This window comes from Ursus americanus, chromosome 11 (assembly GCF_024610735.1).
Source record: "Ursus americanus isolate L20-20 chromosome 11, mUrsAme1.1.p, whole genome shotgun sequence".
In the NCBI taxonomy this organism is placed as follows: domain Eukaryota; kingdom Metazoa; phylum Chordata; class Mammalia; order Carnivora; family Ursidae; genus Ursus; species Ursus americanus.
The window spans coordinates 37,309,543-37,328,282 of NC_142137.1; the positions used below are offsets into that span (position 1 = coordinate 37,309,543).

General features: G+C 36.4%; 1 protein-coding gene across 15 annotated transcripts in view; it reads left to right on the forward strand.

The window, feature by feature from the left end:
* The window catches only part of PKIB (cAMP-dependent protein kinase inhibitor beta), a 192,504-nt gene that overhangs the window by 92,244 nt on the left and 81,520 nt on the right, over positions 1 to 18,740 (forward strand). For 10 of the 15 annotated variants that reach the window (XM_087865440.1, XM_045798583.2, XM_087865441.1 and 7 more), the window contains one exon: positions 17,512 to 17,609. The gene's annotated coding sequence lies outside the window, so the exon portion shown is untranslated. Of the gene's footprint in view, positions 1 to 297; positions 8,515 to 17,511; positions 17,614 to 18,740 lie in introns of those variants that run through there. The other 5 variants (XM_087865434.1, XM_087865437.1, XM_087865439.1 and 2 more) reach the window with 4 other exon arrangements.

An 18,740-nucleotide genomic window follows, 5' to 3' on the forward strand; every position in this document is an offset into this window, starting at 1 on the left:
TGAAGTAAAGGAGGAAACTGAGGTCCAGTATGATAGTTTCATGAATAAAACCATGGAAGACAGGGAAGAGTTAAGCAGTATTCCCAAACATGCGTCTACTTAAATGACTATATCATTCTTTATTTCTAGACTTCTAGACTAATCTTTATAGGCTGGGCTAATATGTCTCAAAAGAAAACTATATATATAGTTTTTATATATAGTTTTATATATAGTTATATATTTATAGTTCTATATATATAGATATATATATTTAAACATTTTTGAGAGAGAGAGAGAGAGCAAGTGTGAATGGGGGAGGGGCAGAGGGAAAGGGAGAGAGAATCTTAAGCAGGCTCCATGCTCATCACAGAGCCTGATGTAGGGCTTGATTTCACAACCCTGAGATCATGACCTGAGCTGAAATCAAGAGTTGGATGCTTAACTGACTGAGCCATCCAGGTACCCCAAAACAATATTTTAAAAATCAGTGTGTGTATGTGTGTGCACACACACGTGCACACATAACTAAGGATAGCTTACAACTCATGCAATTATATTAGTTTATTATGTTTGTTTATTTTAAAATTTAAAAATGAGAATAAGTGCTTCTGTCATGGAGTCTCTGGAGCCAGATACACTATTATATTTCAAAACATTGAAATAAACCCCTCTAGTCTGCCTTTCCCAAAGATGCTTTGAAATCTAATAAAAAGCTAGATTGTAGATATGATGGATTTTTTCACATTCTAAAGGTTTATAAAGGGTCCATCAAGCCAGAAGAAGTTGTTATAAAGCCCAAGGCTTCCACAGAAACCACTCTGCCTCTTAGTTCCTACATCTCTGAAGAAGAATATCTATCATAATTGTGTTTGTTACAGTAAAGAAGAAGTAACAAAAATAAAAAGCAACTCTACATCTTTCTAATATGCCATGAAACTGTGTATTCGTATCTATAGATACTCTTCTAGCTCTGAGGAGATTGAATTTGAGGGGGGTTGGGCGGACTTGTGTAGTAGCCCAAGCAAGAGGTGCTAAAGAGTAAGTCTGGGATTAGGGACAAAGAATTAGAGGTGAACAAGAGTATTTGAAGTCTAGAAATATTAGAAGCTGAAAATGATCAGGCTTGATAAGTGGGATATGAAGTTAGAGGTAGGAGTGAAGAGTGCTTCTCAGATTCTTGGCTTGAGGTTTGAGGCAATATAAGAATGAGGGCAGATTTGTCAGATATACTGGATTGGATAATCTCTCCTCAAAATTCATGTACTTCTTGGATCCTCAGAATGTGATCTTATTTAGAAAGGTCATTGCAGTTGTAATTGGTTAAGATGAGGTCATACTGAAGTAGGATGGGCCCTTAACCCAATATGACTGCTGTCCTGATAAGAAAAGAAAAGACACAGAGATAGAAACACAAAGAGGAAGACAAACATATGATAATGGAGGCAGAAATTGGAGTTATGTAGCTGCAAGGGATTTGCCAGCCACCACCAGAAGCTAGGAGAGAGTCATGGAACAGATTCTCCTTCTGAGTTCCCTAAGAAAGAATCAACCCTGCTGACACCTTGATTTTGGATTGCTGGACTCCGAAGCTGTGTGGAGGAAATTCATGTTGTTTTAAGGCACTTAAACCAAGTGGCAATTGGTTATGACAGCCCTAGGAAACTAATATAGTGGGTGTGGGGGAAGAGGATGATGAGTAAAAGAGGAATCAGAGGTAAAGATATCCAAAAGGCTGTTTTTTTTTAACATGCTCAGGAGGCATACATTTAGTTGACGTTAGCATCCAGGAGGTAAATATAATAAAGAGACCTCCTATGGCAAGCACATGGAATGAGAAAGGAAATGGGAGAAAATGGAAGCCGAGGAAGTAAGTTCTCCTGGGAGCCCAAAAAGAGAAGCTGGAAAGGGCATTGTCATAGCAACAAGGGTAGGTAGAGCATCAAAATGTGTGGCATGATCAATAGGTCATAGTCATGAGACGACCCAGTAGGAGAAGGGCTGAAAGGATTTTTTATTTGGCAAGTAGAAAGGCAGAGTAATAGCTTTATAATTGGGAAGTGGAAGCCAGATTTTATTGGGTGAGAAATGGAAAGTAAGGGAATGGGGTCAGCCAGTGTTGAGTACTCATCCTGGGATTATAGCCAAAAGACAGAAGAAAAAGGTGGGTGGGTAATGGGGGTCAGGACATTGGGTCAAATTAATTTTTAGTTACTGTTTCAAGGAGAGCCTTGGTTATCTCCTTAGATGCCATGAAGACATCATTAGTGTGGGAGAGGCTGAAGGTACAGAAAAGATAATTCATAGAGCTGATTTCCAAAGGAGGTAATGAGATTAGAACAAAAGTAGAGGCCTTCAACATATATTTTTCAATTTGTAACACAAGCTTGAAATTTTTCTAAGGGACCATAATTATTTTTTCTTCCAGTGGAAATGACCGTACATGCTAAGGGGCTGGAAACTTCTTTTTTAAAGAGTTATTTTACTAATTTTGGGCGGGGAGAGCACAGTGGGGAGGGGCAGAGGAAGAGAGAGAGTCTTAGGTAGAACCAGCTCTATGCGCAGAGCCCCATGTGGCTCAATTTCACAACCCAGAAATCACGACTGAAGGCAAAACCAAGAGTTGACAACAACCAACAATGCTTAATTGACTTGGCCACCCAGGCACCCACAGGGAATGGAAAGTTCTATTTACTGAGAAACATACCAGGTCCAGGCTAGGTGTTTTCACATATTTCATTTATTCTCCAACCTGTGGAGTTAGTCTTATGGCTCAGTTTTCTGAATAAGTAGGGGAAGAGAACATTTATTCAAACTCATTTAATAGAAAGTGACAGAGTTGAGATAAAAAGCCAGGTTTGATTGGTGCCTAAATTCACAGCCTACCATTCTAACTTGAAATGCTCAGCTCATTCACTCATATTGGACATTCCTTTTTTAAAAAAACATTTATTCATTAATATATTATTCATTTTACAACCTCCTAAATTAGCCATCTGTTAGCTTTTTTTTTTTTAATTGTTGTTGTTGTTGTTTTAATGTAAGCTCTACACCCAATGTGGGGCTTGAACTCATGACCCCAAGATCAAGAGTCACATGTGCCAGCCAGGCACCCCTCATATTGGACATTCTTTTTTTTTTTTTCCATATTGGACGTTCTTAACAGTCATTGCTGAGCGTGACACGTGTCCTGTGCCCCTCCTCAGTATTCGTTATTAAAGATAGTTACAAAAAAGCAATATGATAACTTGGGCAGTGCATCCACTGTATCCTGACATAGTCAAAGTCCTATATCACTGAACGAGGTTTGGTCTACACCAGGTCATTTCAGGTTTTCCATTCATTTGTACCTTATGGTTTTGACAGTTCAGAAATGGGACCAGTCTACAACGTGGGGGGTGCAATTTTTATTTGTCTCAGGGAAGAGTGGAAGCAGGTTTTTAGGGGGAAGTGAGACATATTTTCCTCACGGGGTAGATCTGGGTCAGTTCCCTGAGGTGTTTGTGGAATTTTTCCAAAAAATATTAAGATTCAGGTAAAACCCAGCATAAGTTGTTCCAGCTTTGAGGAGTCCATGTTTTGGGTTCTGGTTTGAATGCTTTGAAAAGACATATAACTGCATATAACTGCAAAATGGGAAACAAAGCACTTTTTTTAGATGTTTATTTACCAACTTCAAGTAAGTACCCTATTTTATCCTAATTTGTTGAAAACTTTTTATATTGTTTATCAATAATTATTATTGGTCTTAATAGTCAATGGGCTCAATTCTTCACTTTGTTGGTTTTATCTCAATATGTTCCACTTGAAATATGGATTAATAAGAATTTTGTATAATGACAACAGTTTAGGTTCTGTCTAAAAACATCTCAAATTATCTTACAAAAAGATTGCTTAGGGTTTACTTTGTTAACTTCTTTCAGATATTTTTATTGTAAAGCCATTATGTAATTAAGAACATTTAAAGACTTTTAAATTTCAGCTTTAATATTCAATATTGATTATCTTCCAGTCTTGGTACATTTGTAAGGTTGTATTTTTATATATAATAGGAAACAGATTGTATCCTATTACAAATTTTTTAAAAACTAACATTTTTCCTTCTTATGTAAAGTGACCCATGAAATAGTTTTTGGCTAGATGAACTTTCAGGTATGGAACAGAATTTTGCAGTTTACCAAATGGGTACATTCTAATTTTGCTCCATCCTGTGGTAATTAATTTGGGGAATGAGAAAACAGAAGAAAAATATACCCAATCCATTAAAATACATTGCTTTAAGTATTAGTAATGTTCAAATGTAGAATTCAGTTTTTCCAAGAATAATATGTGCTTGCTATCATAAATTCTTCACCAAGAATCACAGATTCTTACTTGATCTTATCTTTTTTGTCAATTATCCCTCATTACATTATAATGAGTTATTGTACATGTTATTTCCAGACCAGGTAATGTTAGCCACTTAAAATACCACTAAGTTTTAAACTTTAAAATTTTTAAAGTGTTTTTGAGGTAATACACATTGCAGTGTAAATCAAGAAATTTCAGAATTGTATTAAGAAGAAAACAGGCTCTACCTATATTTCCACCATAAATTATAAAATCCTTTGCACATATGTGGCTTTAGAAAACCAAAACTGATGCAACAGATACCTTACCTCTCACTTAATATATCATCTCAATATATGTTTCCTAAGCAACAAATTATATTTTTAATGGCTGCATAGTGTTCTGTAACATTTTTAACTAATCCTTATTGGTAAATATGCAGAATGTCTCCAAGTTTGGTTTTATTAACAATATCATAGTAAATAACCGTGTTCATAATTCTTATACACTTTACATACCTGTTTGATTAATTCCTTTGTATAAATTTCTAGACATAGAATTGGTAGGTCATAACATAATCACTTTTTAAAGACTTTTGATACATTTTGCAAAATTTCTTTTCAGGGGGCCTGTAGGATTTATACTCAAAATAACATTTTTACTAATATACCAATACTGTTTCAAAAATTTAAAATTTAGAAATCAGTGGGAAAAGATAGCTCATATTTGTATTTCTTTGACCAATTTCTTTGACCATTTTTAGTTAGCCAATATGTTTATTGGATTTTTTTTTAAGATTTTATTTATTTATTTGACAGAGAGAGACAGCCAGCGAGAGAGGGAACACAAGCAGGGGGAGTGGGAGAGGAAGAAGCAGGCTCCCAGCAGAGGAGTCCGATGTGGGGCTCGATCCCATAACACCGGGATTACGCCCTGAGCTGAAGGCAGATGCTTAACGACTGAGCCACCCAGGTGCCCCGTTTATTGGATATTTTTATTTAATTTTTCTAAGTTGCTTTTTTATACTCTTTGCCTACCTTTAATCTTTTTTGTTTGTTTTGAAGCTTTTTATTCATAAGGATATTAACCCCTTGTGTGTCTTTTACACTGCAATTTTAATTTTTTTATTTTTTTAAAAGATTTTATTTATTTATTTGAGATAGAGCAAGAGCAAATGAGATAGCATGAGCAGGGGAGAGGAGCAAAGGGAGAGGGAGAAGCAGGCTCTCCACTGAGCAGGGAGCCCAATGACCCTGGGATCATGACCTGAGCTGAAGGCAGATGCTTAATCAGTTGAGCCATCCAGGCGCCCCTCACACTGCAATTTTTGAATCAGTTTTTTTTTTTTTTTTTTTTTGCCATTAGTTATTTAGGGAACATTGCTTTGTAGAATACTTACATTTTATGGATCTCAAAGCTATCAATTTCTTCTTGCATAGTTTCTTGTTTTGTTAAGTTTGAGAAGGACCTCACCACTTATAAAATATTAAAAAATCTCAATGGATTCCATGTTTCCATCCACACAAGTCAGTGAAGAACCTAAGAACTCTGTGTGGTTCTGGCTAGTCCCTTACCACCTTCTCCCCTAAAACTACAGCAACTTCACAGCCTCCTCTGCTTTGAGTCCTCCCTCATATCTCCTTGTTTATGCAAATTACTGGAGGCATCCTTATACTCCCAAGGAAAATGACCAACTTTCCTGACTTTTCTGGACCTGAAAGGTTTCCCAGGATGCTATCTATGTAGAGTAAGTCCTTGACTTAAAGAGTTTACACTTTTGAAATTTTTGAAACCCCTTAGTTTCTTTTTATATGTCACCTGTTTTCATCTTCATGCTCTGCTTGGTGACAAAATAAGTGTCAACAGCTCCTGGCCTAAACTCTCAATTTATATTCAAAGAGAAAAAGGTATTTTTACCTAGTAGCTTTGGCACCAGTCCTAAGATGGACTAACTTGCATCATGAACCCACTCTTTAAGCATTTGCTGGGTTGGAAAAATGTAATAAGCCTGCTGGGGCAGTTTTGAGTCATGTACCACTTCTGAACTAATCACTGTGGCTAGCTGCATCTGGAGCTCAAATTTGTAAGATCTGAGTCTCAACTTTATTCTTGGTAACAACTGAATCACATGGAGTAAATATAGGAGGGAAGGCTTCTCAACTGGAAATGGATGTTGAGAAGATGAAATTTTTACTATCTATCAAACTGGTGACACACAGGTTAAAACAAAACAAGCACAAACAGGTGCTGAATAAACTTGTAAGACTGTCTGTGAATAAAGACTGTGAATGTTATTAGTGCTTAGATTTTATGATATTTATTTAACAGCATTTTTAACATCCTGATTCTTGGCTCTATTCTTCGTAGTTAAGTTACAAAATAATTAAGCTTTGTATAAATAAATTTTATTTGTTGTAATCCTCTTTAATCGTCATTAATGGATTTTATTTTAAATTCTGCCTGTTAAAATAATATTTTGAGGATAAATAATAAGGGACTCCTTCTTTACACAAATATTTTTGCAGCTAACATTTAAGAAGACATATTAACAACAACAACAAAACATATTGACACATGATTTGGGAGGTAATAGTAGAAAATTATAACTAAACTAGAAATTAAAAAGCTTGATTGTGAGGCCAACTCAGCTTTTAATTAGTCATGTGATGCTGAAGAAGTCTCTTAATCTTTTGAGATTTCAGTTTTTTGTCAACTTGATTACACTAATATGAATAATATGATTTTAGTTCTTCATCATGAAATCAGTACATAGAAAAAGTACCTGAATTATTCTATTGAGTCTATAATTCTGTATTTTAATGCTACATGTGCCCATTCATTTTCAGGTTCATTTCTCTGGATGGTTATGGATGTCCTTCATTAAAGCTTTTAATGGGGGTGCCTGACTGGCTCAGTTAGTGGAGCGTGTGATTCTCAATCTTGGGGTCATGTGTTTGAGCCCCATGTTGGGGTGTAGAGATTACTTAAAAATAGTAAATAAATGAAGTATGTTAATATTAAAAAAAAAAAAAGCTTTTGGGTGCCTGGGTGGCTCAGTCGGTTGTGTCTGCCTTCAGTTCAGATCATGATCCCAGAGTCCCAGGATCAAGCCCCGTGTCAGGTGGCCTGCTCAGTGGGGAACCTGCTTCTCCTTCTCCCTCTGCTGCTCCCCATGCTTGTGCTCTCTCTCCCTGTGTCCAATAAATAAATAAAATCTTTAAAAAATAATAATAAAAAAAGCTTTTAATGAATTCTGGAACTTATCACATGCATCTCTGATATGAATACTTAACTAAATTCACATAATCAAAGCACCCTCCTGAATTCAGGTACTTGTGGTTAGTGCTATAGTACTACAAGAATGAGTGAGATTCCATCCTTTCTAAAGAAGCTTAGAAATACATCTGTTTTGAGGAGGTGGGGGAAGGTAATATACACAACTTTCCTGCAAGGCGACAGTAGTAAGGACCACAAAAGAACTAAAAAGTGTGTGGGGTTTCAAAGAAGAGAAAGATAAACTTTGAAATTAATCAGAAAGACTTTATAGAACATGTAGGAATTGGGGTGGTCCTTGAGCAGACTGATGGAATTTCAATGAATGGGCAAGACATCCCTGATTGAGAAAACAGCATGAACAAAGGTACAAATACAGAAAAGAGTGGGACAGAGCTATGTAGAATTTTAGGGACTGGAAGAAGATAAGGGTGGAAAGATATATTGGAGCTGTAGTGAAGAATCTTAAATGCTTGAAGACTTTGGACTTAAATTTGTAGTTAATTTGCATTCTCACAAGTTTTTGAATAGGGAGTCATATAGTCAGTGCTGCACTCTGAGTCAAAAATTATTTTGACAGTTTCTTTAGATGGGGATAAATACAAGAGTGGTGTACATTTTAAAAAGAAATCAGATAGAGAAAAAATGGTTATTAGTAGAATTGGTTTAAAAAATATTAAAGGATTCTGATTTATGGCCAATTCAATATGAATTGATACTGTTAAGTGGTTGTCCAACAAAAGTAGTATATTTTTAAGTTATTAGTAGCAGTGTCTTATCCAGAACAAAGGAAGTGATGGCCCAACTCTGTTCTACCACGATTAAATTTTTCTCCCTCTTTTCCACCAAAAAATTCCCAGAAATCTAGAGGGATAACTCAAAGTGCTCCATTGAAAAGGGCAGTTTCCCTGAAATTTTATAGTCCTCTGACAAGTAAGTATTAATTTTGCATTCTACTTTATAGTGTGTTTATTTTGTTTTAATATATAAATATCTTTTAACATATATACTATCAAGTAAGACTGTTTTGATATGCAAAATTTATCATGTGGTTGTGAGTACTTTCTGACACACAGTCAAATACTTCCAAGAATACAGGTTTCCTAGTTTCAGAAGTGCACAGCCTTAGCTGTGCGTGGAACCCACAAGCTCTCAATAAACTAAGAATTCATAGGCTCACAATTCAGAATTCCATTGATTAGAGTTTGTGTTGCATGGGTTAACCTAGAAAGTCGTGTTATTGCTAATATCAAAGTCTTTGGCAATATGGTTGCATAAACATATATGTGAACTTATTATGGAAAAATCATCAAAGCATTGTTATATTAAAAAATGGAGGCCTGTATCTCTAGCTCCTGAGATGGTGAGGTAAGAAGTTGAGTGGCTTTGAGATATTACACTTGATTGCAACATTTTTGGGCTTTTGGGTTTGGTTTGGTCCTGTTCCTATTTTTTAAATTAGTGCTTTGAGGAAGACAGATGTTGAATAAAGTTTTGTGAATTATTATTTAGGAAATTTTTGAATTAGAATAACTTTTCCTTGCTTTTTATTTGACCTTTAGTTAGTTGATTTCTTTTATACTCTCTTCTCTATTTTAGTTCCACCAAGATTTCTGTGAAAACATTTTTAAAATTTATTTATTTATTAGAGAGAGAGCATGCATGAGTTAGGGGGGTGGAGGGAGAGGGAGAGGAAGAGAGAGAATCTCCAACAGACTCCCCTCTGAGCATGGAGCCCAACGCTGGGCTCAGTCTCACACAACACTGAGATCATGACCCTGAGATCATGACCTGATATGAAATCAAGAGACAGACGCTTAACTGACTGAGCCACCCAGGCACCGCTCTGGGAAAGCTGTTTTAAGAGTTACTAATCTGAATGGGAAATTATCTTCCCAGAGACCAGCTCCAGACCAGCTTTTAGTGATTTGGTTGCCAGATCATGTAGTTTCCTTGAGTTTCATGTTATTATAATTATAACAAAAGGGGCACAGGCAATCTGGTTATTTTAGCCGTAATACTGGATGGATTGTATCACTGCAGAGGTATCTGCTTATTTGTCTTCAATGATTCATCATAGTTGAGGGAGTAGAAAACTAGCCCAAAAGTCAGGAGATTGGTTTATTTTTGGTTTTTAGAAAATTGTTTAATTAAGAGGTTAAAAATGCCCAATCCTCATGTATTTTACCATTTTGCCTAGGAGCACAATTTTCTTATCATTATTAAACTATAGTATAAACTCATTCTTAATGCTAAGGCATATGCCAGGCACTGAGGAAACGAGGTTAAATAAAATAAGGTTCTAGCTCTTGAACAACATGGGGTTAATGTTAAGTAGGTAAATAACTGTGAAACAGTACGACCAATGCCATCATAGCAGTATGAATCAGGAAGAAAGATGCTCAGAGGTGGTTATGAGTAATTCTAAAATCAGAGATAGTTTCTCAGAACAGGTGATGTTATTGTTACATCTTGACAGATAACCAATAGTTTGCCAGGCAAAGGGGAATGTGTCCTGGGAAGAGGAAAGAGACTTAAAGTGCATGATGTGTTTAGGGAACTATAATTAAGTCACATCATGGACTGAGCAGATGTGGCTAGAAGTTTGATGGGAAGTAGATTCAGAAATGCCTTACATATCATGCTAAATAGCTTGGGCTTGACTGATGGTTTTAAATTAGTGGAGTAGCAGAATCCTATTTGTAACTATGGTGTACTGGCTGCAAACCCACGTCTCTCGGAGCACCTACCTCTTCCTCTACAATAGAGATGTAAGGGACAGTAGCGAAGATTGGGCCAAGGCTGTACTCACGCACTGATGAGTTAGTTTTTAGATTGATTGGGCCTATGTCCTAAGAGGTAGGTTGGCTACGGATGGAAAAATATGACAATTTAGATTTGTTGAGTGTAGAAGGAGACATTGAAACTGAAGATATAAATGTGGTTTTAACTATTGATTAGAATTGAAGGTCTTTCCTAGAAATTGCTGTACTTAGAGTTATATGTTGAAATATGTTAGGAACAGACTTGTAAAATTCTTATGTTTTTCCCATTTTTTGGTCTGTTAACAGATGATATCTAAATAGCAAAATTCTTTGAAATTATGAAAACTTTAAAAGCCATATTTTAAATGTGATTGCAAAAAGAATGACCTCCTTTATGTGTGTGTGCGCTTTTTTAAAATAGACTTTTTTGGCCACAGATTTTGGCTCTGATGCATTAGTTTTCTGTCAGCTTCTCTAAAGATCCAGGGATAGAGTTTAAATTAAGGATACATTCAAGAGTACCCTTCAGGGGAGGAACTAGCTCTGCTCTGATTTTTATTTAGCGACAGTTGGAGAGCATTCTGAGAAATGTGTATAGATTATGTAATTAGTCACTTAGGGCCCCTGGCCTCCTGTTAACCTGGCCCTCTTGAGAAGCAGTGCTCTGGGAGCAGCTGGGTCAGACTCAGCGCTGCTGTTGCCTAGCAGTCCCAGAGGAGCAGTCATAAGGGGTTGTTACCGAGCAACCAGGGGGCCATGGTGGTGCATCATCCCCCATGGAGTTTTACAGTAGTGGACCCGCCCCCATGGACAAAGCAGTACAGTCTGGCAGGGGGCCAAGCCTCCCTCAGAGGCACCAGAGTTGTTAGCAGTAAGTATTTGACCTTAGAATCAAAGATGATAACTTATGTTCTATGAACATTGCAAGTGATTTATGGAATTATTGATGTAAATTTAATTAAACATGAACTGGGAGCAAGTCAGGTAGCTGTCACAGAGTACAAATTTCAAATAGTTTCTTTCCAGTTTTTTTCCTCCTTCAGGCTTAGTTGCAAGGTAAGTTTCTGGGTAATGGAAGAGAAATTTTTCTTTGTGCCTCATGGAATATGTAACTTTCCCTCTTAACATTAGTTAGCCAAAGTGAATATTTACATTCTAGAAAAATCAGCAAGCTAACCGTGGTCTGCTCAAGTTAGAAGATAATTCCCCAGGCGCACATCTTATTTTATTTTTTAACATTTAACACGGCCCCTAAATGACTCTTCAGGAGAGTTGATAAAATGTCAAAACTAATCAGCTTTCATAAGAAAGCTGAGTTCTGCTTTTAGGATTTAAAGTTGCCTGTGTTGAGCAATGCCTTCTCCTGAAGATCAGGCACATATTTTGAGGCCAAAATTGAGCTCTTTCAATATCTTGGAATAGCACACAGTTGCATCAAAGGCTAAAGTGTGAAGCAGGGGAACGTACAGCTGTCAGACTGGAGAAATAATTAACACTGACCAGCTAGAGAGAAGTGATGTGAACCTTATTTCCCTTCCTCCCACTTAGTTTTCATCTAGTACTTCTGGCCTTGGGCTTTAACTGTTTGCCTGCTGCTGTGGGGACGGAGGGGAAGCTTCTTTCTTGTATTAGGGTCTAGATTCCTTGAGGGAACTATATTCTTTAAAAACAACAACAACAACAACTTAAAAGATTAAGAATTTCTCTCAAGAATTTCACAGATTTTTGTTTTACGCACATACATGCACACTCACTAATGTGTCTAAGCCATTCAATTAGAGGACTACCTGGATATTTATATCAATACTACATAGAAAATTTTAATGTTTTTCCAAGATGCCTTATTTATAGCTACTTACCATTTATAAGTGATCGTTTTGCTCTTTTTATCATATGTATCATTGGTAGGAGCATTCTATTTACTTTTATACAAAGTTATAGAAGAGTAGTAATAAATCTAAAACATTAAGCACAGTATGTACTGGACTTTATTCTTTGTGACTTCAATTAAGTACCCATGTCATTTAAACCTCCCAGTAACTGTATATGATGTATATGATTCTTAATCTATCATTAAGAATATTTTACATGTGAAGGGGGCGCCTGGGTGGCTCAGTCCTTAAGCGTCTGCCTTCGACTCAGGGCGTGATCCCAGGGTCCTGGGCTCGAGCCCTGCGTCGAGCTCCCCGCTCTGCTGGGAGCCTGCTTCTTCCTCTCCCACTCCCCCTGCTTGTGTTCCCTCTCTCGCTGGCTGTCTCTATCTCTGTCAAATAAATAAATAAGCTCTTAAAAAAAATATTTTACATGTGAGGAAGTGTAGGCCTGCCTACACTAGAAAGGTTAAGTAATGGGGCCAAATGTACACAGTGAAGATTTATAATCAGAAAGTATGTCTTTAGAATCCGTGCTCTCAATCATTACAGAATACTTTAACTTCCATGTTATTTCATGAAGGCAACCCAGTTGGTATTCACAACAGACTTGTTTCAGGTTCTAATGCTATGATGAGAGAATGCAAGAGAGTGCAAGCTATGAAATCATTTACATAACTAAGTTTGCTTATTTTATGCTATGGACCTATAGTCCACAGAAGGGAGCCTTTTTAATTATGCTTCTTTACATCCACCCAAATTCTGTGGATGCGTAAGATAAATTCAGCAGGCACTTGGCGTTGAAGTTGTTTCTCTTCGGTATGAGATGTGAGGTATACTTTTTTTGGTGTATGAGATGTGCAGGAATGGGAAGTGGTTAAAAGAAAAATTAAAGGAAATGAATAAGTGAATTGTTTTTGGATCAGTTCTCTAAAAAAAATCGTATTTCCTAGTGCTTTGAAGCAAAACAGTAAGTGTTAAGGAACTACTGTTTATTTTATCTTATTGTTTTTTTTGAAACTACTGTTTAGTCATAAGAGAAAAATAATATAAGGGAAAAGTCCCAAAAGAAAATATCCCAAGAATATTGTGAGGCATCATGGTGCATGGAGGATCAATCATAGGCTTTAAAGTCAGGCAGAACTGAATTTGAATCCTGTCTCTGTGACTTATTAGCTATGTGACCTTGAGGGGAGGTATCTCGCCATTTCTAAGCTTTGAAAAAAGTCCGCTATGTGGTAGATTAATTGTGATGATGAAATGGAATAAAATGCTAAGCGTCTAGCAAGCCTTATGACACATAACACGTGTTTATTAAATGTTAAAATCTCTTTGTCTCCTCTTCCTCCCAGCAGCAGCAACAGTGACAATGAAGTAAAAAGGGAGTTATCCTGGGGACCAAAAGGGTCAAGGGAATGTCACAGTGGGATTACGGGGCCAAGTTTGTCAACACTTTTAAGACAAAGTTGGTCAACTATGCCAAATTCCTATATAAAAGCAGTGTACAATGCAGGCAGTATATTTTTAATTAGAAAACTTGGTTTTACTTTGCCTGTTAAAAATGTTTATGATATTGACTTGAATCTGAGAAGACAGCTGGCTTTTTAACTATTTGTATTAACTGAATGGGAAACATGAATAGATCTCTGATTCTTAGTCATTTTCGTCAGTTCCTCTTAATTCATTTTTCAGCTCCTGAGGCTTCATTCAAAAAATGTTTAATATTTTTTTTGATAAATTAGAAATATGACATTTAGGTAGCATTTTGATTCTGGTCATTTGTGTATATTTCTTATCAGTTACTCTAGCTGTAACCCTCTCTCTCCTGAAAAGGGTCTGTGTTTCTTCTGTGGTATCTACCACATGGTAGACAGCAATGTTTGTTGACTGAACGAGTGGATGAAACATGTTATTTAGAATTTTATATATGTACAATACTACTAAAGCTTTTGAAATTATAGCAGTTGCCAAGGATTTGGTTAGCAGGTTGGTTTAAGAACTATTATAGAAATCAAGCATATATAGTAGGAAAAATAGGAGAGAATAGGTTGAGTTAATGAGAGGGAAACTTAAGAATAAGTAAATAAAGGAATTTGAATAGAATAATGCTAATTTTATTGTGAAGACCTTTATAAATGAATACACGAGTTTTCCATATTTTCACATTCATGGTATAAATTTGTCTTTTTAGAAATACATGGAGCAAGAGTGAACATAAAATATTTGCAAATCTTTAAAGTTACGATGTGTCTTTTTTCATGCAAGTAAAGATGTATGAATTTTCCATTCAGTAATCACTAATTGAGTACTTACAGTATGTCGTGCTAAGTCCTGCGGATGGATGAATAAAACATTTCCACTCAAGATGTTCACAGGCTGCTAGGGAAGATTGTCGAACACAGCGCCATAATGCAAAGCTGACCATGGTTAGCGCATCAGAGAGTTTTGAACAAAGTGATTTAGTGGCAGGGATTATGATTACTATCAAACTGGAGCAATTCCAAAGAACTTTAGAAGTAGTCTGTGAGTTGGGACCCTTTAAGGGTGGCCCAGAGCCTGCTAGTGAGAGCAAAGGATGCTGTGCATTCCGGGCAGAAGAGCGGGGTGTTTTTTATATGGTCTATTTGTGCAGTGCTTTTGGCATTTGTTGCTAGCCCAATATGGCCAAGGGGTTCCAATCAGTAAATCTTATCACATCTTGTGCAAGTCTCATGCATGGAAGGCACTCAGTAAGTACTGGTTTTGAGTATCTGAATGAATAAATGAACACACTTATAGATCTTTCTTAATATGTGACAATAATTTCAAGAAAAATTATACTTCATGGAGGGTTATTTTCTTTACTTGATTGTATGTATGCAATTCAAAGGAAAATTTAACCTCCGTAAACTCTAGTTAACATTCATCTCACCAAATTTTAGGAAAATAGAGCTGGGGTCTTTACTCCTATCACTCTGCCCTTCTCTCTATATACTTAATTTCTACACTTTCTTTGGTTTGTTTAGATGTATGAGTTCAAATATATTCCCCCCCCCTTTTTTTAGTCTAAAATAAAAATGTCCTTAAACTGAGGCTACAGTGCTGTGTATAGATAAAGTGATGTTTGGGTTGATATTTTGTATTTCTTCTTTAGAAGCAAAACAAACTTATTCTGTTATACACATTCCGCATTCTCCAGCTAAAACCTACAACACAATGATAGAGAATAGGCATTATTTCATATTGGAAAGGGTCCAGTAATGTCTGGAGTAATTATCTGGGTTTTAAGGAGATTGCATGAACATTTGTGCCACAAATGACAGTTGGGTTATTTTATTTATGGTAGTTTTAGCCAATTAAAATTTGTCACTGTTTTCAGCCCCTTCTCCCTTTCTTTCCTCTTTAGATTCAGCATGTCTTGGAAATCCAAATATGTTAGAGTATGATTCCTTTGGTATTTTTCCCCCTTCAGAAGCCAAAACAAAACTCTTTAGAACATCACAGTCCCAAAGGGAAGCTGCAAGACTTAAAAGTGTGATCACAGCTACCTTTTCTAGGATCCTAATCCGAATCTAGAGTTATCACACAAGAAGCACAGTTTTTATATCTGCAGTTCTTCAGAGAGGGTAATAGCAGTATTGCACATTTGGTATTTTATTGTATGGGATCACCCTTGATTCCCAGAACAACCTAGAGAGATAAGCAGGATAAATATTTCCATCCCCATTTGATCAACAAGGCTCTGCCATTTGCCTCGCAAGAAAGGAGATGACTTGTCCAAGTCAACAGGTGATAAATGGATGAGGTGGAACTAGAACTAAGGTCACTGCTTCTGCCTCTTTATTGCAGTGCCCTTAGGGCTTTCTCGTACTGGATTACTTGTAAGCTATGAGGAAATATGGAAAGCAAAGTAAAGAGTAGTAAAATTATTTAAAAACTACCTCAAAAGATGCCTAGCATATTGCTGTTGGCATTTGGAAGTCAAGATAGCTTATTTGAGAATAATGGTTCAGTATTTCCACTATGTATAATTCTTGGGGTTTATACAAATGGAAAGATCAGTGAGTGTCCCAGCATGAATGATCTGTGGAATATGGACTGGAAGGGGCATGTGTCAAACCAGGGAGCCTAGTGAGAGATGTCTTAACATCTCTAAGAACGGATGGGGTGGAGGAAGGTGTGGACCTATGGGAATGGAATTGAAAGAGTGAACTGAGGATCATTTTGAGCCTGAAATAAATAGAACTTGACTTGATGGTTAATGAGGAAGAGGGGAGAGGAGAGAGCAGCAGACAGCATTGGACTCTCCTGCTCTGAATAACCCTTGTCAAGTTAGCACGTACAAGCATAGGAATAGTGATGTTACTGGCCCCACATTTTGTAGAAAAAGGAACAGATAAATCCCTGTAGCATGAAGCATGGTGCTCTCATCTAGGACAACTAAGCATTTACCATGTGCTCAAATATGTAGACTGCCCAAGCGAAAGGGGGCCTGGGTTACCCAGTGATCAGGAATATCCCCTCCGTCAGGAATATACATGGAAATGAAAATAACCAACTTGTTTTCTGTATTATTTTTAGTTGTAAAATAGGGGCTTTTGATATATAAGTACTTAAAAGGATACGAATAGGAAAACCAAGCAAGTGGATTGGATGCCTATTCACAGCAAATTTTCAAGTTACCTCTTGATGTCAAGGCATTACATGTAGGCTGAATTTTACTGGGTTTGTTTTCTCTTCTAGAATTCCAAATATTATGGGAAAAACAATGTCCTTGCTCCTTGGCATTGGAATTCAAAGATGAACTGCTGTGAGGATTTATTGCTTTTAAAATCACACATTTGAGAAAGGTTGTCACTCAGCTCATGAATCTATTTTCCATGGAAATTTGAAAAGCTGGAAAAAAAATGTATATTTTGCTATATTGTTGATTTTACTATTTAGTAAGAATGTGTGTGACTGCTCTTGTTGCACAGTCTTAGAAGCAAAACAGAAGAAAGATTGCTCAGAATACGGTTGATGAGTTTGAACAGTGAACAAAATAAAAAGAAACACACTCCTCATTTATAAGGGAGTACTGAGCTGCTTACTCAAGGAAATTTATCCAGTTCCTGCTATAAATCAGAAGAGTATAAAAAAGAAATCAGGATGAGGAATGAAAAAATGACAATGAATGTTGTTTTAAAATTGTGTGGCATTTTATTGTTAAATTAGACAGTGTTATTGCCCAAGGAACCATTTGTTCTTTTCCAAAAGAGGCAAGGAATGAGAGATGTTAATCTTAATAAATCTTTTTTCCCCTTTGTTTCTTTCAGGGGTCACAGTATACTAAAAGGCACTTGATCAAGAGAAATCTGGGGTAAGCTGGGAACCATCAAGTTATTGAGGCCACACAGGGGGCAGAAAGACAGAGGTAGGTAAGCTTTTGATCCATCAATCCTGCTATTGAGGGTGTCCCTAAAAATATCTTTGTTACCATAAAGCCAGAGGACAGCAAGGAAAAGGTACAGTAGTAGGTCTTTATTTTAGAAAACAAATCAATACAGTTTAATCAAAGCTTAATAGAATCTATTGTCAAATTAATAGCAAATAATGCATGCTGAGAATTTGAGATAAACATTTTCATCCTGTGTTTGCCAAAGACCAGTGATTAGTACAGAGATCAAGCTTGGTTGGATATTTACATTTTTAGCTGTGCTTATTTAAGTTGTTCTTAGCAGAGGAAGTCAGTCTACCAAAATAATGTTTTAAATTTATAGCCTTTAAAACAGAAGAGAAACTCGTTATATTACCTATCAGGTCAATTCTAATCTCCTCAGAGACCATAGTAAATACAAGCAAATATTTCTTGATGACACTGATTGGTAGACATAAATCTGAAATACTCTTTTTTTGAGAAACAGATTTCTTTGTGCTGGTGATATATATCTATATAACCATATATATCACATATTTCATATTTATAAGTAACATATATGTGACAATGATGTATATATATAAATGACACCCATTTGTGCAGGTGAATATGAATATATATAGATCTCTCTATATATTCATATGCATATATAGTATATATATTGTATGTATCTATATTTATATCTGTATATGCTTATATTCACCTATTGTGGGTCCTTTAAAAATGAGGCTACATTCATGTTGCAATCTTAATATTTCAAGAAAATTCTGTTATGTTGGTAGGACTTCTATTTGAGGCCACAATTACTTAGTGCTGTATTCTCCCAGCCAGAGAGAGAGACTGACCCCCCAACCCTGCGTTGCAGTTCACATGGCCGATCAGAAAACATAGAGTAAGCCTCAGCCTGTGTGAAGGTTCTAACATTCTCCTCCCACTCTCAGATTCCCATGAGAACAAAAAGCTCCAAGGGAACAGGAAAGAGTGGAAGACATTAAATTTGGTTTAGGCTCATTGCCTGGTTTTCTCAAAACCAGTACAACTTTTTAAAATAACCCACAGTAGTTTCGTGTAGACAGTGGCAATGTGTTCATTTTCATGTGTTATCTATCTATCGGAGCATTTTTACTT